Source organism: Thermobia domestica, chromosome 5 (genome assembly GCF_964235325.1).
Source record: "Thermobia domestica chromosome 5, izTheDome1.hap1.1, whole genome shotgun sequence".
NCBI classification, from domain to species: domain Eukaryota; kingdom Metazoa; phylum Arthropoda; class Insecta; order Zygentoma; family Lepismatidae; genus Thermobia; species Thermobia domestica.
The window spans coordinates 173673231-173700351 of NC_137458.1; the positions used below are offsets into that span (position 1 = coordinate 173673231).

Consider the following 27121-nt stretch of genomic DNA (forward strand, 5'->3'; position numbering starts at 1 on the left):
AAGATACCATCTCAACCCGTATTAATCTAGCAAAATTCGAAGTGGTAGAAATTTATATTTATAAATTTGTTTCAATGTTGAATTTCATGCAATTTGGAAGACTATCGTACTTTCACAATTGTAGAACAAAATTCAATTATTTATTTGTATGTTTCAATTTGTGCAGTTAACAGCGAGGGAAATGACGACAACTTTAAAATAAACTTGGTTTTAATGTAAAACTTAAAATGCTTACAAGTATGACAGCACTTTGAGCTGAGTGGAAATATTTGCAAAGAATTTTAACATTTGATCCAGTTAGATGACTGATATATTTTATCAAAAGATAACGCTTCTGGGAATTCATATCGAAATCCACAAGTTTTATCTCCTAGAGTAAATACCGCAAGCGTGGGCTATAAATGGTGTATTTATGTATCACGTAAGCTCACAGAAATTGTTTGATTATTTTTTACAGGTCGCAATTCTTGTAACAGTCTCAAGTCTTCCACTTCGACGGTAAGTAAAATATAGTGTCTACAGCTACAAAAATGTTAATTTTATGTATTTGTTATGCATATCTACCAGATATTTCAGATAAAATGTTCAGCAGGCCCGTATCCAGGGGTGTCTAGGGGGGTGCCCCCTCTAAATTTTTGCTAGCCCGCTAAATTTTCACGGTAGGCTTGCAAATGAACTATAATATGTTGATGAACTATAATATGGTTGGATCGAGTCCCCCCTAACTGCAACCGCCCCCTTTTTACTTTTTTTTTTTTTAACGTTTTGGGCTGGCTACGGGCCTGATGCTCAATGCTTATAAATCACAAATAGCTAGGAATAAAAGGATTGAACACAAAGTGAAATTGGGAAATGATATAAAGTGCAGCAAATGAAGCGTTCAGCTTGCCCCACAGTTCCCTGTACCAAGAGGTCATGGAGGATCATCCGAAAATTTTAAATTGGAAATATGCTGATAGATAATGGAAAACAACTTCGTAGAGAAAAGTATTCGTGTGGAGCATCATTTACGGAATTGTCATCATTCGGCTGTGACTTTTTGCACATGTCTATCAATAGGATACGGTGCAGATGGAAATACTGCATTAGCAAGGCAGAAAGCATCTCTCCGAACTCTGCTTTTCTCTCTCTTTTTTTTTTTTTTTTTTTTTCACGATCCCCTCAATGATCAGATTCTACATCTTCTCATTTGAAATTTTCAGATGATCTCCATGATAGAGCATTTTTTGGTGTAAAATGAACTCTTTATTCGTTCGGCACTCTGACTGTTTCGTATTTCCCTTTCTGTTTCATTCTTTGATCTTCACCTGTTTATCTATAGCCACTGGATTTTTCTTTGTAAAGGATTAAAACTATACCTAGGTACAGGGTGCGAATTACCGGGGGGATGAGGGGATTTTCCCCCTCAATCACATTTTGTTCCCCCCCCCCCAAAGAAGTCAGCTGAAGTATCCCCACCGGGGATGCTCGCTTTCCCCCTCAAACTATGCTTAGTATAACTCCAAATTTCACTGATTTTTGTTATTTCTTGTAAATTTAATCTTCTAGCTGTATTTCGAAATGATCGATGTAAACTGTTCAGTTTTGGTCATTTCTACTTACCACCTAATTACCCACTATTTTCAACGTTGTTTAGTAGAACTATGTTATTATGACTACGGTTGTTACTTGCAACTGTACCTTCGTACCCTTCAGTTCGTCATCGTTTGTGAATTTGAATGTACTAATTGCGTATAACAAAGCCACATATAGATTTATAAATGTTCTTAGCGGTTGGCCAAGAAGAAGTAAACAAATAGCTTCTTCTACCATACTTGGCGAAGTTCGGATATGTCATATTCATCCTCTATATTTGTATCGATTATCATCTTATTTTAATTTTTGTTATAACATGTTATTTCATTTTCCAGTGTACTCTTTGTTAGCACATGGTCTTCATTCCCTAGTAGGTTGTGTGTATGGAACTCAAAAGTTGCATTTAATTTGTGATAATTAGCATAGTAATCACTACTTTTACAGTTTACGGAAATGAACTTTTGAAACTGTACTCAAAATCTGAGATATATAGGTATTCTCTCGTAAGTATATGTTAACGTACACGCTGGGGGATACGCTCCTAGTGAGCAGACATGTTAATGAAGGTGATTTTTAGGTGAATAAGCGAATAATTCAAGATTTGTTTCAGCATTTGTTAATACGACTGGTTCTCCGTGTCTGTATAAGCATTTCAACTGGAGCGGGTTTTTTTAAAGTTAACCCTTCATTTTTCCATCTTTTCGCTGTACAGTTTGATGTCCACGCAATTAATGTTGTCTGAAAAACTTCAATGTAATGTTTTACTTTATTTGAATAACGTAGCCCATAGTGAATCAACCCATCTTCAACCTAACAGTAAAGTAATTTTTAAGTGTTGACTTTCCGTGCCCATCACGGAATCGATATTTGGAGAAAAAAAGTCGTGATGAGCACAGCTTTAGCGGGAAGTAGAAGCACAAGCTCGAAATTTGAATTGAGATATTTTAAATATTTGGCCTTCGATTTGACCTTGATGTGAGAAATCGGGACCAGCAACAATCCATTTCTTATTTGATAGGCTAATATCTAGATTTTCTTTTAAAAAAAAAAAAATGTCCGGTTTAACTGATAATTTTAGTGGTTTTCACAAGACTGAAGTAGGTTTCTTTTCGCAACCTGTATGTATTAATGCAAAGTGGAAGCTTTCAATATGAATGGAAAAATTAACATATGCTTGTGATCATGGCTATCGCTCGATCCAAATTAATAACTAAATAAACCTTAGAGAGTTACGGGGACAAGAGTGAGTACAACATTAAAACACGTTCAGAAAGGTTTAGTGGGGTGTGTGTATGTCAGACAATATATATGTGCATAGTTATTGTCGGTAGATTTATTAAATTAATAAATCTCTTATTTATTACAGATGTCACACACACACACATATTATATATATATATATATATATGGGGAGTAAGGCATTTATTGTCTCATTTTGAAATTTGAACCTTCAGACTATGTCCTTTGGCCTAATTTTATCCCCCCCAATATAGATTATCTAATTCGCACACTGCCTAGGTATAAAGGATTCATCACCAGATTCCCAAACCTATCATGACTTAAAAATTTTAGTGTATTCTTCTCCTATTTATGGTGTTTCTTAGACAATTTAGCACAGGCTATTTTAAGAAAATGAAAAAGAGAAATTAGTAGCGTTATTAGTCTAGGTGTTACTAAATTATCCTGATAATCCCGCAATTACTATATCATTTTTTGTTATTTTTAATGCAAGTAAAGACTGACTCTTGCGGAAAATTACCAGAGGCGGAATGGGAGTACGAGGGCCCACACGGAGAATGATGTTTAAGGGCCTTGATGAAGGGGGCTTCATAAGGAGGACTAACTTTACTGTCCCCTACCTGAATACGCCTATGCAAATACTAGGAAAGTTCTGCTGGGGAGGGCGAACGATCCTCAATTCTCAACGATTCCCAATTTTAACTCAAAGAAAAACAAAGTATACAGAGAGCCCCGGTTTCGTCTAGTAGCTAAAATGTCGGGCTTCTGTTTACTCTGTCCCGGGTTGGATTTCCGGTGGGGGAGCAACTTTTCGACGTTCACCTAGCGTCATAGGCCTAAGTCTGCTCTCATAGCAGGCAATTGGGGAGGCGAGCGTGTTCGAACCCTGCTGTCGGTCATCCTGACTGAGGTTTTCCAGGATTCCCTCAGTCACACCACATGAATGCCGGGATGTTACCTTTAATAAGGCCCTGGGCGCTCCCTTCCCAATTCCTTTCCTCAGAGGCATGCGTTGGGGGACACCATCCCCCTGTCTTAAGACGGGGTTAGGTCAAAAATGCCATAAATGCCTATTCAAATAAAGTTTCCCTTTTCCCTATACAGATAGCAACTTAATGAAAAATTTCCCACGTAAAACCTCATTTCGTTCCAGCTATCAGTCTATAAAACGTCCGGTGTAAGTGTAAACTTCGGTACATGTGATGTAATGCATAGTAGTGATGGTTATTTCCAATCTAGCGGCCAATATGCATACTTCTCTACTTATAGTTAGTTCAATGTTATTGCTTTCCCACTAGAGCGCACAAACAAAAGTTTCATATTTTTACTTTTCCTTAGTTACCGTAAACGCGGGCTACTTGAGCCCAGATTTTGAAACTTCTAACATAAATTTGTGTAAATTTTGCACAACTAATTTTCGTTTAACATAATGACATTATATTCTGAAACTATAGTTTATTATGGATAGGTTAACGTACAATTCGCAATGTTTGTGAAGTAGCAAATATTTTGTATTTGTGTTTTTTATCTGGGCTCAAGTTAACCTTACGGTTGGGTTACTTGAACCCAAACTGTAAGTTCAATAGATACTACTATTTCAAGGCAGTTTGGGAGCAGATAGGTTATTAGATTAACATAATTTCTGCACACTCATAGACATCCAAACGTTGATTTGAATGACAAATTTAAATTTTAAAAAGTAATGTTGAACACAATTTGTGAGACATTGTACAGAAATTAGTAGGCATATAACAGTGTTTACAGTCCAGTTAAAGCAAACAAACCTCTCTTGATTAATTTTGGGGGCTCTATCTTCACATTTATACACCATGACATCCTTGTTTTTGGGCTACCTCCAAACCTTTCGTATATGTTCTATGCAGTAGATTCGAACACCTTCTGCTTCTATAGCGAGGACGACTCCTGGATATTTCATCCCGTTCCATTTCACCAGCACAAAGTTACCTATTTCGAGGTCATATTTCCTTACAGATGCCGCGGTTGGTGCTGGTTTAGCTTCGGTCCGGCCACAATTCATAGTCAAGTGTCCTACACCTTTCTCATCAGGACTGTCGATGCTGATGTTGCTGTCACCTCTGATTTCAAACTGAATGCGACATCTTCTGATGTAGTGTCTTCCAATGCTTGCTTTCGTTTTCTAATGGTGATCTTGGTTGTTTTTGAAGATGCTCTCCTTTTTTGGACTTTTTCCTGGTGTTTGCTGTTGGGCTCAATTAACCCGTGTTTGCAGATAATGTGTACCAGTTGTACTTAACCACAAATTATCCAATTAATGAATTATTTAATACATGAACGGTCCTCAATTGGTTTTGATACTAAACAAAATATGAAATTTATGCACATATCCACACTTTTAGGCTATTCCTAATATCTGTCCAGACGAAAGTGTGCAGCGTGCAATCCACAACAAACATCGGTGTATATTGCATAACCAGTCCTGTCACTAGCTGTGACTTACAAACCTTCCTAGACCCACACGCGGATCTCCCTAGTACTGTTGCCTACCAGCGAAGCACTGAACTACATAGTTCTACTGCTGTTGAGAGTCCACAGAGAACCAAAGGCCTGTGAAGTTGGCCTATCCAAATTAGCTTACCCACTTTTATCTACATACACCGTTAGTTCCTCGTTAGTTCCCGTTAGTTCTTACAAAAGTTACGTTAGTTCCGCGATTTTAAAGAAATTATACACAAAAACCCATGAGTAGGCCAACTTCACATGTGAAGTTGGCGTACTCACCAAGTTTTCCCACATTTTTCGGCTTAAATCGTTACCTCCTCGTCAGTTCCAGTTAGCTCTTACAAAAGTTCTGTTAGTTCCACGATTTTATACAAATTAGAACATAAACAAAAATGTGTGGGTATGCTAACTTCACATATGAAGTTGGCGCACCCAACAAGGTTTCCCACACTTTTCGACGCGAATCGTTAGTTCCTCGTTAGTTCCCGTTAGTTTTTATAAAAGTTTCGTTAGTTCCACGATTTTATACAAATTAGAGAGTGAATAAAAATCTGTGTAGGCTAACTTCACATGTGAAGTTGGCGTACCCAACAAACTTTCTCAGATTGTTCGACATCAATCGTTAGTTCATCGTTAGTTCCCGTTAGTTCTTACTAAAGTTCCCTTAGTTACGCGATTTTATATAAATTAGAGCATAAATACAGATATAATTTATGGATATCCTAACTTCACAGGTGAAGTTTGGGTCAACAAGCTTTCCCAGGTATCTCGACTGAATCGTAAGTTCTTCGTTAGTTCACGTCAGTTCTTACAAAAAGTTCCGTCAATTTCGCTATTTTATACAAATTAGAGTATAAGTAAAGTTGGTGGGTAGGCTGACTTGATATGTTAAGCTGGCCTGCCCAAGCAGCTTAAACACATTTTACTACGTGATTCGTTAGTTGTTCTATAATTCCCTTTAGTTGTTACCAAAGTTCCGTTAGTTCCGTGATTGTATACATATTAGAGTATAAATAAATATTGGTGGGTACGCTAACTTCACATGTTGGTATTCCAAAGAAACTTATGCAGGTTTCTCGATATGAGTCACTAGTTCATCTTTAGATCATATTAAAGTTACTTTAGTTCCGCGATTTTATACAAATTCTATGTAAATAAAAATTAACCCTTTGCGTTCCAGATTTGATTTTCCTATGTGGGTGCTATAGCATTTTATGACATGCACATGGATGTCCCTAGAACTCAAAGGGTTAATGAGTATGCTAATTTTACATGTCAACTTCTTATACCGAATCAGTTTACATGAATCGTTAGTTCTTTTTTACTTGCAGTTAGTTCTTAGAAAAGTTAAGTTAGCGGAACTTTTTGTAAGAACTAACGTGAACTAACGAGGAACTAACGATTCATGTCGAGAAATCTGGGAAAATTTGTTGACCCAAACTTTACATGAGAAGTTAGCCTATCCATAAATGATATTAATGCTCTAATTTGTATAAAATCGCGAAACTAACAGAACTTCTGTAAGAACTAACGGGAACTAACGAGGAACTAACGATTTATGTCGAAAAATGTGGGAAAGGTTGTTGGGTGCGCCAACTTCATATGTGAAGTTGGCCTATCCACACATTTTTCTTTATGCTCTAATTTGTATAAAATCGCGGAACTAACGGAACTTTTGTAAGAACTAACGGGAACTAACGAGGAACTAACGATTCATGTCGAAAAATGTGGGAAAAGTTGTTGGGTACGGCAACGTCATATGTGAAGTTGGCCTACACACATTTTTTTATGTTCTAATTTGTATAAAATCGGGAAACTAATAGAACTTTTGTAAGAACAAACGGGAACTGACGATTTATGCCGAAAAATGTGGGAAAGCTTGTTGGGTACGCCAACTTCGCATGTGGTTTTTGTGTATAATTTCTTTAAAATCGCGGAACTAACGTAACTTCAGTAAGAACTAACGGGAACTAACGAGAAACTAACGGCTCATGTAGATAAAAGTGGGTAAGCTAATTTGGGTATGCCAACTTCACAGATCTGAGAAACAAACAACATTTTTCCGTTTTGGGCTCAAGTTAACCTGCAGGGCTCAAGTAGCCCGCGTTTACGGTACTTTTCGTTTTTTTTTTTTTTTCTGTGGGGGACCAAGATTTTTCGAATAACTTGGAGGCCTCCACTCGGATTAATCCGGCACTGCCCGCAAGTAACGTCTTCCTCATTATTTTTATTGAGGTGAATTGTTTTGTCGCTGACATCCCACAAATTCAAATAAATGAAGCAAGATAACTTATAAAAAACTAAGAAAGTTTGCCTTTACTGCTGGCGAAGTTTGTAGCAAAAGGAGTTTTCACTGTATTGGATTGCTTCCAGCTGCGACGACTAGTGCATTATTTTCTGCTTCTTTACGTTTCTGATATCGAGATTTTTCTTTCTTTAGATTTTGTGTTAATCGTGTACCTTTTCTCGATTCCGTTACTTTCAGACTTTCAAGAAAATCAAAATTCGTCAAATGAAACAGTTCTACGCTTAGAATATCGCATATGGAACATAGTCCTTACTACAGTTTTGTAAGCCTGCCATACGTCATGTAAAAAACGGGATAGTCTCGATTTTGGACCAGAATGTCCCGCGTCCCCGTAAATTTAGTCGGGACAGGCAAATGTCCTGTATTTTAATCCGTCCCATTTTTGCTCTCAATATCAGCTTATCGAAAAGTAAAAAATCAAAACTTTTGGCATTAGTTGGGAGCCCTGTTATTAGTGAATGAACATAAAGCTGTGACATGTAACAGCTTTATGTCACTACACCACCCTCTCCGATTTCATAGTGAACAAACCAATAGACTCGCATTACAGAGTTGCGTTGTCCATCGGCAGTCAAGGGGATCTGCAATCTTTGATAAAGTGCACGAGCTAAGCTGTTGTTGATCCATGGTTGAAGTGAGACGGTATGCGGTGGTATGCCATACCGCCTCTGGTTTTTCAGTGATAAAGGCATACCGCCTCTGGTTTTACAATGATCAAGGCATATAGTAGGGTAACAAAATATAGAAATGTGTCACCTCGTAGGATTTTCATTGGCAAAAGTGGCAACTATTTTATCTTGATAGGCATTGGTACGAAGAGCTAGAAAAGTAATGTTGCCAACCTTGGCAATTGGTAGGATGGCCGCCATGTTGGTTCAAAGATGGCGTAAATAATGACAAATTACGTAATACAAGTTAATTAGAATGTAGTCATGTGGGGTATCAAATGAAAGCTCAGGATGCATACAAGTAAATGAAAATACGTATACATTATTTAAGCCAATTGTTTGTTTAAGATCAAGATTGTTAGGTCAACTTACTGAAATTCCTAGTTAGAGGTATTAATGTTACTGCTTTGTTAATACTTTAAATTGAAAATAATTTCAATCGAATACATTAATGAAAACGGGCTGAAAACTAACTATAAAACTAATCGTAAAACGAAAAGAAAGTTTCCATTCTGAATTCTCACAGTGTCATCTATAGTCAGTACAATTGTTCATCACTCACTTCAGTATCTGAGTTGAGTTGAGTTGATTTGAGTTTAACGTCCCGTTTAACAGCGGAGCTATATGAGATGTGGACCTACTGATTAATGTGGAATCCAAACCACATGAGCTCCCGTCGGGAATCGAACCCGGGTCTCCTACGTCAAAGGCGCGTACGTTAACTCCTTAGTCATGAAGGAACTCCTGAATCTTATAAGTTGTCTTGAGATGCATTCTTATTACAGCACACTTGATTATAACAGTTACCGGTACATGCTAGAGAGCATGAACGACTTGCATATTTACAAGGAACAAGATGATGATTTACATTCTATTTTGCACTTACAGCTTGTGATTCGCAAGTACTCTGTAGGAACTGGTGGAAGCGTTATCATAATTAGTACGTAGGATGTCCCTTTCGTTTGTCAGCCACAATCTGTACGTGCTGGAAGCTTTTGGTGTTGTTGAAGTGTTCTCTTCCGAACGATCATTTCATAGTTTGCTCGATTGGCATGCTGGCGTAAAGCGTCCTCTGTTGGGAGCAGTTGTTGAATAGTCTTTCCCTGATGAAATAGCTTCAAACTAAGATTATTTACTTCGGATACAGAGGGTTTGGAGTGGTAAAGGGGGACAATGAAATATTTAATTCTCTTGAACACATCGGAAGCAACTTCGTTTTCCAGTCCCACAGATGTCAGTAATTCATAGTTGTCTTTATATACTTTCCAAGCTAACTTCTCATGCCTACTTATTTGAAATGAAATGAAATCTTTGAGTTTTACGTCCCACGGTTATGCCGGTTAGGCTAAAGGAGACGGTGATTATGAGAAATGAATGAAATGGTGGAATGAAGAAAGTAGGAGGAAACGGGAGAACCCCGAGAAAACCCACGCACACGGTGTTTGTCCACCACAAAGTTCACTTGGCGGGAGCAGGGTCTGAACCCGAGACCCCATGCACCAGAGGTGAACGCTCTACCACTGAGCCACCACGGCCCCCTACTTATTTGACTAGTTGTATCACAACCTGTAATGATGTGAAATGAAAGCAAAGAGGACCGTTTACCACATGGGATATCAGACACTGTCTTATGGATTGGTATTAATCTAGCTTGGCTAATTCTTTTCATCCATACGCGAAGGCCTAAATTATGCCACATAAGAATTCATGTTCTTCTGATATTTTCCTTGTTTTTTATATGGTACAACTATTGTAATGTTAAAGTGCATTTAAATACACAACTGAGGTAATTTCTCAGAAATAGCTTATCAATATGTTCCAGCGCAACCTTTTATTGGTAGGTGTTGTCAATCTATCTACCAAAATTGGATTTATCAATTTTTGAAAATTTAAATATTTTTTAAAAATGAAATGATGTCATTTTCTTCCATAATCAAAAATTAATCCAATAGGATATGAAACATTATAGGTACGAGAAAGAAAAACGTTTAAATTGTTAACACACGACTTTAAAAGAAATAGAGAAAGAACAGTACTGTAATTGGTCTTTCCATTAGTGTTCAAAAATAAATTCGTCCGAAATGTCATGTTGTTGCCTTATTTTTACAATGGAAATAACTTTTCTTGTAGTCTTAGGTATTTTATTGTGCCATGCTGTAATGTACCATTACAGTTGAAAGTAATGGCAATTTTTTTTTTACGCACCCTGTACCTAGTAATTTTTTTTTAAATTCAATTTCGGTTTAGTTACACAATTTATTTACTCTCTTTACTTCGAATTAAATATAATAAACCCAAAGGTTTTGTTAGTAACCATATTCCCACTGTATAATATATTTATTTATATTTTGATTAAGTGTAAATCCCATTTACGGATATATAACTTGAATAGTTACAAGGTTTACCATTCTGACGTCATACCGAAACATAGTTCCGTTATTGGATATAAATTTCCTTAATTTCAGACCAATGTAGATTTTGGCCAGGTACCTAATCTTTCCCTCACCCCCTCTCACTAGTCCATAGTCACTTTCAGATCCGGTTATATCTGGATTTGCCAAATTTCTATTTGCTTTGTAATTTCCGCGGCTAAAGTTTTCGTTCTGATTGGAGGAATTCTCTTACCTCTGGCTTTTTCGGCGCAATGTTATCAGAACAATCGAAGACACCTTACAAGGAGCAGCTTGTGAATTTTGTGCTACATATTTTTCGGGAAGAATTCCAATTTCCAAGGACAACTAAGGTAACATATAATGTAATTCAATAGTTAAAGATTTACAACGGAATAGGAGCCCGAAAAATCCGCAAATTTTGGTAAAGAAGCTGCAATTCAGTGAAATAACAAATTCCAGTTCTGTTTACTAGGAAGCCATGTTTGCTGCCTATCGAGAATAGACAACAGTGAAAGAGTGACTTTACTTTTTTTTATTTCAAACTCAAGTAGGGATTAGGGAAATTACGACCTGTTTGGTGCATGTTGTTCGTGTATTAAGTAAATGTGACTTTCTATTATTTATTCAGTAATCGCATGTACGTAGGTTTGATGGTTGTAAAGTGAATAATAATAATGGCAGCTTAAGTTAGCTTAAAAGGGCTCCTATCCCCTTTTCCAAATTGAACCAGTTCTAGCGGGGGAATGGGTTAGTTATTGTTCGTTTTAGGGCCTTTTCCCCTTTCAGGGGAAGGGTCCCTCCATAAACCTCGTTAAGGTGCCCCCCGGGCATCAATTTTTGGCAATCATTATGTAAACAATTGGTCAGGTCAATTAGACCTAGTGTTACCTTTCTCATTTTTGACCCCCTTTAAATTAAATAGAGCCGACTATATATATCGACGAGGGAGTAATGTATTTTAAATCTAATGTGTTAGGTTATTTTCGTCAACGGGCATGTAACTAAATGGTGCATGTTTAGTTTAGTTAGTTGTCTTTATGTATAGTACTAACAGTGGTGTATGTAGTTAGTAGGTTTGTGTGAGTGTGTGAATTTTCGATTTGGACAGTGTATAAATATGCTTTAATTTAGTACCATTTTTCTAACATAAATAAACCAGAGTAAATATTAAATTTCTGATTAATGAGTACAAGTATATATTTCAGTACACGGTAAATTATGCCTCCACTACAGCGCCATAGCGTCAGTTTTCGGTAGTCAATTGTTTGTTGACATTACGACATCGCATGACTTAGTGATTTAGATTGTTTGATTTTGGACATTTATTCTCAAATTACTTCCCGTGGACATGGTTTTCGGTTCGGATGAGTATACCTTCATATAAAATAGCATGAGATCTTACTGTACTGAAAATTTCAGCTTGCTAGGTCCAATAGTAAATGAATAATCCGCTGAAATAAAGAACACCTATTTTCTTAATAGAAGTAAAGCCCATATGCTGTTACTGTTTGTTTAAAAATGTAGTATTAAATTCTTTTTTCCCGTGGCTGTAGAAAATTCCATTGTTGCTTCAGTTTTATCAACAAATCAGAAATAGATTAATCGTTGACAATTTAACTTTCCGTAAATACATGTATGATTTTTTTTTAAACCTGCAAAGTAAATACAATTTGGGTGCTTCGAAATAAAGAGTACGTGGTTCGATGAATGTGATTGTGTGGTGGTTTGAGCGTGATAGATTGTGATAGTTATATATATATATATTTATTACTGCGTAATGTAAATATGTGTATGGCCTGCGTGTAAAATGTACGAAATAGGGTGTTTATAAAATATTATTTCGTGCGAAAATTAGTAGATAATGAATGAATGTAATGATATGTTAATAATATGATATATAATATGAATGAGATGATGACCCCTATAGTTAAATGGATAGGCCTAGTGAATTTTATATAGTGAAAATATGAATATGTTTACGAAGAAAAAAAAAATATCTCTCGCGTTTAGACTTCTACACCGGTGCATTCATCCAACCGAGTTTGCTACTTGGATAGTAAATTATAGTTGGGAATTGTGTGTTACTTTGCATTTATGTACCTCATAATAACAGCCCCAGATCTTAAGCCTTTCAATAGATAGAGTAGTATCATGTGGGAATTACTTCTAAAGGATGACAGAAATGATAATTAAGAAAACCAACTACTATATCCTGTGATCATCGAAAAGTACAGGTTTTGGTCATTTGTACCTTTAACATTCATAGCCTCTCCGAGATTTTTTTTTTTGTTGCTTACCTTATTTATTTATTGTGCAGTGTTCATATAACTCAGTTCGGACTATCCGATTAAATTAACTGCTACTAAATTTAGCGTACCCGGATGTCGACCCCTAGTCCCCTTAAGTATTTTCGTTTCTTTTCTTAGTTTAATTAGATGAGGGAAATTAACGACATCCCAGACTGTGGCGTGTCTGCGCGGGGTAGCCATCGGTGATGTTTGGGTTATTGAAATCACCGATCCAAAATTCAGTTTATTTAATTTTTTTTTAATTTTGGCAAATCACTAATTAGGGATATCTTAGCTATTACTCTAATTTCATTACTATTCTGGAATCTTCTAGTTTCCAAGTGGTCGGATGATTTTTTTTTTCCCTTTGAAATCCTAAATTAACGCCTACTCCAACCTTCCGGACGATTTTCGGGACCCTGTTGGTTTGGGCCGGATACGGTTACTAGATAATAATTTTACAAGCAATAACTTGTGAAGTTATTATTTACAAGACACAGACTTGCTCCTTGGCAGCAGGGCGCTCATCGAGTCTACGTATTTGAGTAGACCACCCTTTTGGCATTTTAATAATATTTTGGCTAAGGATTTGTTGAGAGTGAAATTCGACTTCTGTCTTTGTAGCGTTAGTTATTTCCCACTTAAGTCTTTGGCGCCCCTATTCTTCGTCTTCCTTCTTTTCTATCTCTCTCTCTGTGTCATTATTACTTCGAGTTTTTTTTAAAATTTTTAACCTCCCCCCCCCCTGGTTTCTGAAACTCATGAAAACGTACAATATTCATATAACTTATTTCGATCGTATGTACTAACTGAGACATCGAGGGATGCAATTCGTGGAGGTATTGCAGCACAACTCAGGACCATTTCCGCGATATTCCATCCACCACGGGAGAAATTGACGGGAAGGTACACTATGCTTTTAGATTCCTAGAAACCTTTGTTATTCATTGATCATACAACTTATATCAATTGATTACTGATTTCTGGTTTTTATTTCTATTGATTGGTCATATAGTGTGTATGTATTAATAGTTTGGGCCCACTAGTTTCGAATAACATTGATTTTTTTTTCTGTATATACATCTATATATGTACTTACATAGTTTTAAAAGTTACGTGCCTGCTCTATTTGTTGCATTTTCCACTTCTTATGTCAACTTATTAAATAACACCAACTTTTTTTTTATATACGCGGATCTTTAGTAAATTGAAAATGATTATTGATTATCGGGTTTATACATATAAAATACAATGTTGCAACCTTATGAAGGAAAAAGGTGAATTTTGATAGTCAGGGTTTTTGTTTTGTCTTTGAGCCAAATAAATATAAATATTTATAAAATATGAATACTTGTCGAATATGAACGGTTATGTAGAATTTAAACGTCGACGAAATATTAAGATAGATATTAAAGTGAAATTTATTGTATTGATTAATATGAATACATATATATATATATATGCGAGTATGTATGTAATGGGCTCGATATTTACCCTGGTCTTGTTAGGTTGCCATTGATTTTTAACACCCGGTATTAACCAACTATTTGTGATATATAGTATTACCGCGTAAATTGTCATAAATTACTTTTTGTTGAGTTGTTATTAATTTCTGTAACTATTAAAGTGGAATATAATGTTAAATACTGCATGTGAATAAAACAAGTAGCGGGTCGTAAGATAAATAAGAATAACCCTAATCCTTACCCAAATTTACTTTGCGAGTGAAATTAGCAACCTACGAAACAGTGCGCCCCTCCAACGACTTTTTCCATCAGTAAACCATGAAACAAATCCTTCCCCTACGATCGGAAACCAAACTATTCAGTATCTAGAATTTTTTGACTACAAGATCTATACTAGGAAAAAATTAGTGATCTTAAATTCAACGAACTGAAATCTGTTTAATAAGTTAATGTGAATACCGGAATATGGAAATATGTTCCCAATATCTGTGACTGGATTTGATAAGTTTTCCTTAATATTGACAAACTTTGAAATTTTAGATAAAGTGCGTCGAGTGACGAAATGAGAAATATAGATATACATATATGTGATATGAAGCAATTAGTTGTCTATAGTTAAAACAAAAACAATTGAATACTCTCATGGACACAAACCACAGTGCGTAAAGAGAGTTGAAAAAAAAAAGGAGCTATTATCGACGTGAGAACAAAGACTCATAAAACTGTCGATATGTCTCCTATTGAGACAAAGACTCAATAAAATATTACTAAAGTGTTTTTTTTTTTTAAATGATTAACCAATTATTTTTTTTTCTTTTCCTGCAATGATATGTATTCATTGCACTGAGTTTTAAATATATATTGACCCTTGAATTTTTTTCTTGTCTCGTCTTTGGTTTAATTCTTTTTCATGTAATCCAACTTTTAAAATATATATAAAAAGAGAAATGTGTTATTTGATCTTGTTGAAAGTAGCGAATTTCTGTGCATGTTTATGAAACATTCTTTTCATGTATTAAGTTTTTTTTTCTCTGTTATGTCAAACTACATCTTCTTCTATTGAAATGTAATAAATGTCTATAGCATTGTAGTTAGGTTAGTTTAATTCAACCAAATACAACCCGAAGTATACATTGTCCTGTATGAATGTGTGTGTGAGTGAAATGTAGGTTTAGTATTAAGTGCACCAATTATCTTGTCATACATATGTGACTTATTATAATTATTGGTAGTTATCAATTGAACTCATTGAATGTTAATACTAACTTAAGTTGGCTCTATGAAGGAAGTAAAAAGGACTGAAGTAGCCTGAACGAATGATCATCATGAGAGAACTGTGAAAGTCAAAATCTTCGACACATATGTGATACTCTGATTTTTTTTTTCTTGTGGTCGTTTCTAACATGCCATCAACTTCGTCGTTCATTTTTCAAATATTGAATATTAGTCTAGAACTTCTGGAAATATTGAAAAAACGGTAAAATTAAACTTTCTCATCTATCTCCGAGCTAGATTGGGATAATTTGGTAGTTGGGGTCAAATGGATCTAGATCGGGGATGTATGGGTTAACATGTGTCTACCGTTGATCACCTTAATACCAGACATTCACCCAATAGCTATTGGAAATGATCACAATTAGATAATTATTCACTTTCCTTTACCATATTCCTTAAAATATCTAGTAACAGCTTCCCCTTTATCACCTTCTTACTTTACATCTTTCCTCTTCTATCTTCTTTTTTCTTTTCTTCATCTTCTTCTTCTATTTTTAATAAAACTGAAAGGGGGGTCGTGACTGGGAATTCTATATGTAATAAACACGGTCATGTATTTATTTATTTTATTTTATTTTCTTTAGAAGTCCGATAAAAAGTTTTCTCGTTTCGATCGAACCTAGTACGTTCGAAATTAAGAAATGGAAATTATATTCCAATGTAATTAGGCATAAGCTGATAGCTTCATGAACATCCCCACCAGGGGTGAAGGGTTCCCACTCACGACTTATTTCTGTGCATCACTTTTGTTGCAGATTTTTTTTTTTCAATCAGTTGTAGATTGACGCGCAGCGACAGGATTCGTTGTTATGGCAACGGTGGTTGGCTGTGGCAACGGCCCCTCTTCCCATTTACAGTTTTAGAATGGCGACACGTGACAAGACTGTTGCCATGGTAACGCATGTTTACTGTGGTAACGGATCTGAAAATGCTTATTGAATAATACCAGTTATCATGCCAATCAGTTTGAATTGGTGAACCGCGACAAGAATGGTTGTCATGGCAACGCTTGTTCCCATGGCAACGGATCTCCGTTTAAATGGCGACCGATAGATTTGAAATTTTTTAAGAATGTTAAAGAGTGAGGTTGAAGGCATGTTGAATTGATTACAACATTGAAATTAATACGAGAAATTTTATAGTCAAGTGAAACAAGTAGAGTCGTTGGCTACTTTGTCATTTTTGTTTCCTTTTCTAAGGGGGAAAAAGAGAAGGAGTGTCAAAATTTTTCTAAAATAGAACTAAACGCTAGAAGGGTTTCAAGGAAGGAAAGAGAATGGGAGTCCTTTAATTTATGAATAATACTTGTCTGGATAGCGAATAAGTATTTTATAGTATATGTGTATTTCTGATATATATCTTGTCTTTTGTAAAGTGTAAAGTGTCTCAAAACTATGGCAACAAAAAAGGTTGTTGTGTCACAGGACGAGTGTGATGTCACGTGCACTCAATGCACATTAAACGAAAAAGAGAAAAGATCTCGCGCCCCGCGGAGACTTATAAGATGTACCGGTTGTGGACTAAAATGGATCCACTTTGCTTGCTCCAATTTGGACGATACTGCTGAAAATGCAGAAAAAGTTCAAACCGGTGAAATAATGAAATATTGTGAGGAGTGTGAAAGGGACCGAGGCCAAATATCTCCAGCGGAGATATCTGACCTCGACGATGAGGAAAAGAGTGGAAATCAAAGTGATTCTCGGGATCAGACGGCAAACCCGAAGGAAGGAATGTCATCTGGAGGGTCTGACACGTCTGCATTAATTCGCCAGATGATGGAGATGATGAACGAAAGATTCACTAACATGGAACAAAATAATACAGAAATGAGACGTGAAATAAATGAGAAGTTTGATACCTCGAAACGAGAGACCGACGCTCGATTCGAGGTATTAAACAATAAAATTGACCAGATCTGTTTAGACTTTGCTTCTTCGATGAGCAAATTGAAAGAGCAAACATCTACTGAACTGGAGCAGGTTAGATACCGGGCCCAACAGTCCACCGAGCAGCTCAGAGACGAAACAAATGAGAAATTCAACGAAATAGATATAAGGTTTGAGAGTACAAACAAAAGATTTGGTGACATCGAACAAAAAGTTGAACAGCAGCAGGCTGAAATAAGTAGATTGAATGTTGTAATATCCGACCTATCAATAGAAACTAAACTAGAGTCGGTTGACCAAAGAATTAGTCGAATTCAAACCGAAGTAGACAGTATTAAGGGGAATATTACTAAATTGCAAATCGCCAAGTCTGATATCTCCTATCCTTTTCCTGATGGCGATTCTCCAGGGAAAATTCTCCCAGAAACAAGTAACGTCCTCTCGGGTAAGAGTCAAGTGTTGCCTGATGCACGGGACACAGCAATGTATTGCCCCCCGCATCAGCCAACCTCGAAATCATGGTTGAGTAATTTTGATGTACCGATGCAGTCGAGTGTTGTGACTACAACAGTCACTAGCGTAAATGCTCACTCTACCTTTGGAATGGTACAATCGTACAGCGTGCTGCCAGGAGGGGAAAGGAGATGTGCCGGACCGTCGGTTACTACCGTGGTGGGTCCTAAGTTTGAACCTTACATGGTCAACACAAATTACAAAACCTCTCTTGGTCATATGGGAGCGTTCAGTTCAGTGACCACTCCGTCGGTGGCAAATCCGGTGACAACCCCAACTGCTCAGGATAACGCGTTGATTCCACTGGATTATTTTCCTGCCCCGTATAGTATGAGCTCTAAAGTTTCCCTCCGGGATATTGAACGTTTTCCCACTTTCGATGGGAACATTACTAACGGGTTACCTCGAGTTTTCCTGCGGAGACTGCAGCAATATTTAGACATGTATAAACTTACTGATGGGGAACCCCTGCAGATAGTTGAAAAATGTTTGATCGCCGCTTCGGGCGCATGGTTTGCTTCGGTTAAATACCAAATCCGGACGTTTAGTGATTTTTTGATTCTTTTTAAAGAAGAATATTGTAATGAGCACATCGAACGGCTCCAAAAGAGAAACTTACAATCACTCCGGTATGATCGCTCCAAGTATGGGTCCCTCTTGGACTATGCTTGGAAAATTATCGAACTATATTATCAGATAGCTGAACATCCCTCTCAGGCTGAACTTGTAGATATTATAGTTAACGCTCTTCCACCCGATGAGTCCCGGGCCATAGCGTCCCACTTGTGCCAAACGGTGCGAGAAGTCACCTCACGTTTAGCTGCCTTGTGCGGCAAGGAAGTTGGTGGTCCACCAAAACGATCCTTCGCCCGACAGGCAAAAATTCTAAAACCGACGAAGACGAAGGTAACGGCAAGTTGCCAGACAGATTTCCTGAGTTATACCCAAGCTGGATCTCGTTATCCTAGTGGGTATGGCTCAGAAAACAACAATAATGGCCGGCGACTATTTAGGAATCGGCCCATGTTCAACAATCGCCGGAGTTATCGTCCCTATGACCGTACCAACATGGAATCGAACCCGGGTAGGGGCGATAACACCAGGAGGAATTTTAACAGGGCGTACGGAAGAAGGGAGAACGGTAATAGTCAGAATAATAACAATAATAGTAACAATAATGTAAATCGACCCCAGAATTCGGTTCCTTCGCAAGTGCGTGGTAACGGTGAGCCTAGAACAATATTAAATGGAAGTGATAGACGAGAAACTAGATCCTAATGTCATCTGATATGCTAGTCGGCGAGTGAAGCCTTACGAATTGTCTCTGTCGATTTCTCAGTTAGAACTTCTGTCCGTTCTATTGCTATATGAACCCTACCGAAAAAAAAAAAAAAGAAAGTATCGGAACTCACAATTTTCGAAATTTAAAGATTTTCAATTGTACAGAAGATAAACGTAGTGAATTACTTGCGCAATACCCCAAGTAGATATAATATACTGTCCTAGAGTGACTGGTAACGTTTGAATGGGATGAATGAGTGTGTTAACTTAACAAGCATCATTAGTTAGTATTCCCAATTAGCAAAATTTTGTTATTCTAACAAAATTTTGTTAATGGGCCGGGGAAAACTGTAATGTACCATTACAGTTGAAAGTAATGGCAATTTTTTTCTACGCACCCTGTACCTAGTAATTTTTTTTTAATTCAATTTCGGTTTAGTTACACAATTTATTTACTCTCTTTACTTCGAATTAAATATAATAAACCCAAAGGTTTTGTTAGTAACCATATTCCCACTGTATAATATATTTATTTATATTTTGATTAAGTGTAAATCCCATTTACGGATATATAACTTGAATAGTTACAAGGTTTACCATTCTGACGTCATACCGAAACATAGTTCCGTTATTGGATATAAATTTCCTTAATTTCAGACCAATGTAGATTTTGGCCAGGTACCTAATCTTTCCCTCACCCCCTCTCACTAGTCCATAGTCACTTTCAGATCCGGTTATATCTGGATTTGCCAAATTTCTATTTGCTTTGTAATTTCCGCGGCTAAAGTTTTCGTTCTGATTGGAGGAATTCTCTTACCTCTGGCTTTTTCGGCGCAATGTTATCAGAACAATCGAAGACACCTTACAAGGAGCAGCTTGTGAATTTTGTGCTACATATTTTTCGGGAAGAATTCCAATTTCCAAGGACAACTAAGGTAACATATAATGTAATTCAATAGTTAAAGATTTACAACGGAATAGGAGCCCGAAAAATCCGCAAATTTTGGTAAAGAAGCTGCAATTCAGTGAAATAACAAATTCCAGTTCTGTTTACTAGGAAGCCATGTTTGCTGCCTATCGAGAATAGACAACAGTGAAAGAGTGACTTTACTTTTTTTTATTTCAAACTCAAGTAGGGATTAGGGAAATTACGACCTGTTTGGTGCATGTTGTTCGTGTATTAAGTAAATGTGACTTTCTATTATTTATTCAGTAATCGCATGTACGTAGGTTTGATGGTTGTAAAGTGAATAATAATAATGGCAGCTTAAGTTAGCTTAAAAGGGCTCCTATCCCCTTTTCCAAATTGAACCAGTTCTAGCGGGGGAATGGGTTAGTTATTGTTCGTTTTAGGGCCTTTTCCCCTTTCAGGGGAAGGGTCCCTCCATAAACCTCGTTAAGGTGCCCCCCGGGCATCAATTTTTGGCAATCATTATGTAAACAATTGGTCAGGTCAATTAGACCTAGTGTTACCTTTCTCATTTTTGACCCCCTTTAAATTAAATAGAGCCGACTATATATATCGACGAGGGAGTAATGTATTTTAAATCTAATGTGTTAGGTTATTTTCGTCAACGGGCATGTAACTAAATGGTGCATGTTTAGTTTAGTTAGTTGTCTTTATGTATAGTACTAACAGTGGTGTATGTAGTTAGTAGGTTTGTGTGAGTGTGTGAATTTTCGATTTGGACAGTGTATAAATATGCTTTAATTTAGTACCATTTTTCTAACATAAATAAACCAGAGTAAATATTAAATTTCTGATTAATGAGTACAAGTATATATTTCAGTACACGGTAAATTATGCCTCCACTACAGCGCCATAGCGTCAGTTTTCGGTAGTCAATTGTTTGTTGACATTACGACATCGCATGACTTAGTGATTTAGATTGTTTGATTTTGGACATTTATTCTCAAATTACTTCCCGTGGACATGGTTTTCGGTTCGGATGAGTATACCTTCATATAAAATAGCATGAGATCTTACTGTACTGAAAATTTCAGCTTGCTAGGTCCAATAGTAAATGAATAATCCGCTGAAATAAAGAACACCTATTTTCTTAATAGAAGTAAAGCCCATATGCTGTTACTGTTTGTTTAAAAATGTAGTATTAAATTCTTTTTTCCCGTGGCTGTAGAAAATTCCATTGTTGCTTCAGTTTTATCAACAAATCAGAAATAGATTAATCGTTGACAATTTAACTTTCCGTAAATACATGTATGATTTTTTTTTAAACCTGCAAAGTAAATACAATTTGGGTGCTTCGAAATAAAGAGTACGTGGTTCGATGAATGTGATTGTGTGGTGGTTTGAGCGTGATAGATTGTGATAGTTATATATATATATATTTATTACTGCGTAATGTAAATATGTGTATGGCCTGCGTGTAAAATGTACGAAATAGGGTGTTTATAAAATATTATTTCGTGCGAAAATTAGTAGATAATGAATGAATGTAATGATATGTTAATAATATGATATATAATATGAATGAGATGATGACCCCTATAGTTAAATGGATAGGCCTAGTGAATTTTATATAGTGAAAATATGAATATGTTTACGAAGAAAAAAAATATCTCTCGCGTTTAGACTTCTACACCGGTGCATTCATCCAACCGAGTTTGCTACATGGATAGTAAATTATAGTTGGGAATTGTGTGTTACTTTGCATTTATGTACCTCATAATAACAGCCCCAGATCTTAAGCCTTTCAATAGATAGAGTAGTATCATGTGGGAATTACTTCTAAAGGATGACAGAAATGATAATTAAGAAAACCAACTACTATATCCTGTGATCATCGAAAAGTACAGGTTTTGGTCATTTGTACCTTTAACATTCATAGCCTCTCCGAGATTTTTTTTTTGTTGCTTACCTTATTTATTTATTGTGCAGTGTTCATATAACTCAGTTCGGACTATCCGATTAAATTAACTGCTACTAAATTTAGCGTACCCGGATGTCGACCCCTAGTCCCCTTAAGTATTTTCGTTTCTTTTCTTAGTTTAATTAGATGAGGGAAATTAACGACATCCCAGACTGTGGCGTGTCTGCGCGGGGTAGCCATCGGTGATGTTTGGGTTATTGAAATCACCGATCCAAAATTCAGTTTATTTAATTTTTTTTAATTTTGGCAAATCACTAATTAGGGATATCTTAGCTATTACTCTAATTTCATTACTATTCTGGAATCTTCTAGTTTCCAAGTGGTCGGATGATTTTTTTTCCCTTTGAAATCCTAAATTAACGCCTACTCCAACCTTCCGGACGATTTTCGGGACCCTGTTGGTTTGGGCCGGATACGGTTACTAGATAATAATTTTACAAGCAATAACTTGTGAAGTTATTATTTACAAGACACAGACTTGCTCCTTGGCAGCAGGGCGCTCATCGAGTCTACGTATTTGAGTAGACCACCCTTTTGGCATTTTAATAATATTTTGGCTAAGGATTTGTTGAGAGTGAAATTCGACTTCTGTCTTTGTAGCGTTAGTTATTTCCCACTTAAGTCTTTGGCGCCCCTATTCTTCGTCTTCCTTCTTTTCTATCTCTCTCTCTGTGTCATTATTACTTCGAGTTTTTTTTAAAATTTTTAACCTCCCCCCCCCTGGTTTCTGAAACTCATGAAAACGTACAATATTCATATAACTTATTTCGATCGTATGTACTAACTGAGACATCGAGGGATGCAATTCGTGGAGGTATTGCAGCACAACTCAGGACCATTTCCGCGATATTCCATCCACCACGGGAGAAATTGACGGGAAGGTACACTATGCTTTTAGATTCCTAGAAACCTTTGTTATTCATTGATCATACAACTTATATCAATTGATTACTGATTTCTGGTTTTTATTTCTATTGATTGGTCATATAGTGTGTATGTATTAATAGTTTGGGCCCACTAGTTTCGAATAACATTGATTTTTTTTTCTGTGTATACATCTATATATGTACTTACATAGTTTTAAAAGTTACGTGCCTGCTCTATTTGTTGCATTTTCCACTTCTTATGTCAACTTATTAAATAACACCAACTTTTTTTTTATATACGCGGATCTTTAGTAAATTGAAAATGATTATTGATTATCGGGTTTATACATATAAAATACAATGTTGCAACCTTATGAAGGAAAAAGGTGAATTTTGATAGTCAGGGTTTTTGTTTTGTCTTTGAGCCAAATAAATATAAATATTTATAAAATATGAATACTTGTCGAATATGAACGGTTATGTAGAATTTAAACGTCGACGAAATATTAAGATAGATATTAAAGTGAAATTTATTGTATTGATTAATATGAATACATATATATATATATATATATATATATATATATATATATGCGAGTATGTATGTAATGGGCTCGATATTTACCCTGGTCTTGTTAGGTTGCCGTAGATTTTTAACACCCGGTATTAACCAACTATTTGTGATATATAGTATTACCGCGTAAATTGTCATAAATTACTTTTTGTTGAGTTGTTATTAATTTCTGTAACTATTAAAGTGGAATATAATGTTAAATACTGCATGTGAATAAAACAAGTAGCGGGTCGTAAGATAAATAAGAATAACCCTAATCCTTACCCAAATTTACTTTGCGAGTGAAATTAGCAACCTACGAAACAGTGCGCCCCTCCAACGACTATTTCCATCAGTAAACCATGAAACAAATCCTTCCCCTACGATCGGAAACCAAACTATTCAGTATCTAGAATTTTTTGACTACAAGATCTATACTAGGAAAAAATTAGTGATCTTAAATTCAACGAACTGAAATCTGTTTAATAAGTTAATGTGAATACCGGAATATGGAAATATGTTCCCAATATCTGTGACTGGATTTGATAAGTTTTCCTTAATATTGACAAACTTTGAAATTTTAGATAAAGTGCGTCGAGTGACGAAATGAGAAATATAGATATACATATATGTGATATGAAGCAATTAGTTGTCTATAGTTAAAACAAAAACAATTGAATACTCTCATGGACACAAACCACAGTGCGTAAAGAGAGTTGAAAAAAAAAAGGAGCTATTATCGACGTGAGAACAAAGACTCATAAAACTGTCGATATGTCTCCTATTGAGACAAAGACTCAATAAAATATTACTAAAGTGTTTTTTTTTTAAATGATTAACCAATTATTTTTTTTTTCTTTTCCTGCAATGATATGTATTCATTGCACTGAGTTTTAAATATATATTGACCCTTGAATTTTTTTCTTGTCTCGTCTTTGGTTTAATTCTTTTTCATGTAATCCAACTTTTAAAATATATATAAAAAGAGAAATGTGTTATTTGATCTTGTTGAAAGTAGCGAATTTCTGTGCATGTTTATGAAACATTCTTTTCATGTATTAAGTTTTTCTTCTCTGTTATGTCAAACTACATCTTCTTCTATTGAAATGTAATAAATGTCTATAGCATTGTAGTTAGGTTAGTTTAATTCAACCAAATACAACCCGAAGTATACATTGTCCTGTATGAATGTGTGTGTGAGTGAAATGTAGGTTTAGTATTAAGTGCACCAATTATCTTGTCATACATATGTGACTTATTATAATTATTGGTAGTTATCAATTGAACTCATTGAATGTTAATACTAACTTAAGTTGGCTCTATGAAGGAAGTAAAAAGGACTGAAGTAGCCTGAACGAATGATCATCATGAGAGAACTGTGAAAGTCAAAATCTTCGACACATATGTGATACTCTGATTTTTTTTTTTCTTGTGGTCGTTTCTAACATGCCATCAACTTCGTCGTTCATTTTTCAAATATTGAATATTAGTCTAGAACTTCTGGAAATATTGAAAAAACGGTAAAATTAAACTTTCTCATCTATCTCCGAGCTAGATTGGGATAATTTGGTAGTTGGGGTCAAATGGATCTAGATCGGGGATGTATGGGTTAACATGTGTCTACCGTTGATCACCTTAATACCAGACATTCACCCAATAGCTATTGGAAATGATCACAATTAGATAATTATTCACTTTCCTTTACCATATTCCTTAAAATATCTAGTAACAGCTTCCCCTTTATCACCTTCTTACTTTACATCTTTCCTCTTCTATCTTCTTTTTTCTTTTCTTCATCTTCTTCTTCTATTTTTAATAAAACTGAAAGGGGGGTCGTGACTGGGAATTCTATATGTAATAAACACGGTCATGTATTTATTTATTTTATTTTATTTTCTTTAGAAGTCCGATAAAAAGTTTTCTCGTTTCGATCGAACCTAGTACGTTCGAAATTAAGAAATGGAAATTATATTCCAATGTAATTAGGCATAAGCTGATAGCTTCATGAACATCCCCACCAGGGGTGAAGGGTTCCCACTCACGACTTATTTCTGTGCATCACTTTTGTTGCAGATTTTTTTTTTTCAATCAGTTGTAGATTGACGCGCAGCGACAGGATTCGTTGTTATGGCAACGGTGGTTGGCTGTGGCAACGGCCCCTCTCCCTTTTCCAGTTTTAATGCGTTACACATTTTTTTAGTTCAACAATGGGTCGAGATAAGAAAGACACAGCTATACCGGTGAACTCAAATTAGAACTTAGTTTTGCACTTGAATGTCTTAGAACATAAATTTAGATCATATCTTAACAAAGTAGTAGGAAATAAATAATATTGTAATTATTTTTTAATTAGAAGCGTTGTTCTCTTTAAAGTAAAGCATTAAAGAAGCTGATCTTACCAGCTATTTTTTGAGGTTATATAAATTAGACTGGTTGAGTTGAAAATAAATAAGTAAATAAATACATTACAGTTTTATCTGGAAACAAAACGTTTTGGTATTAAAAAAGAACGATGTATTAAGTGTTAATTTAGAGAATCTTCAGTCTAGCTTAGCCAACATGCAGTGCTGTTTCTCAGTGACTGGAAGCATAATAGGGTAGATAAGAGTTTGATAAATATCAAACGAGCTCTTAGTTGAATTTCTGTATAAATGATAGAGTTAACTTTTAACACTGCAGTGGTAGTGTGAACATCCGTAACACTGTTGGTCGCGTGGAGGACAGTAGTCCTCCACTTAGAATTTCTTATATATATTTGATTGCACACGTGTGCTATTCACAAAATCCATATTTTTACAATAATATAAACCATGCTGGCAACACTGCTGCTGTCAAGTGTCACTGACAGATGAGTTTGACCTCTAGCTAGCACACTAAGGTACTTTTAATGAAAAAGGAGAAAGTTGATTCTTTTTAGGAAAAATCTGATAACGTACATACACCTTGCAACCCTGAAATTGACAAATGACATGAAATGTCCAAAGTAAGTTTTCAAAGTTTCCACCATTTTCTTGGATACAGATGTTTCTACGTTTTATCATATTTTCGGACACCTTTCTGAGGATTACAGCACCAATATTCCCAATTTCCTGTGTAATGTTTCTTTTCAGATCTTCCAAAGTCCTGGGTTTATTTGGTATTCTTTCCCCTTTAAGTAATCCCACAGGAAAAAGTCAGCAGATGTGAAATCTGGAGAGCGACTGGACCATAAATCTTTAGAAATCAGACGATCGCCAAAAACTTGGCACAACATACGAAGTGAATCGTTGGATATGTGAAAAGTGGCTCCATCTTGTTACAACCAAGCATCATGTTCATCTTCTTCCAAGAGAGCAACGAATTGCATAATGAGATCCCCGTACACAGCAGTATCCACTGTTGTCTCCAAGAATAACAGTCCGAAAATACGACGCCTTGATATTGCGCACCACACCCCGA

At 35.9% G+C, this 27121-nt stretch overlaps 1 protein-coding gene across 1 annotated transcript in view; it reads left to right on the plus strand.

Annotated features, from left to right (window-relative positions):
* The first annotated feature begins 392 nt into the window (after positions 1–392).
* The window catches only part of LOC145684735 (galectin-7-like), an 84007-nt gene continuing 57278 nt past the window's right edge, over positions 393–27121 (plus strand). Inside the window, exon 1 of the mRNA XM_081757112.1 lies at positions 393–498. The gene's annotated coding sequence lies outside the window, so the exon portion shown is untranslated. The remainder of the gene's footprint in view (positions 499–27121) is intronic.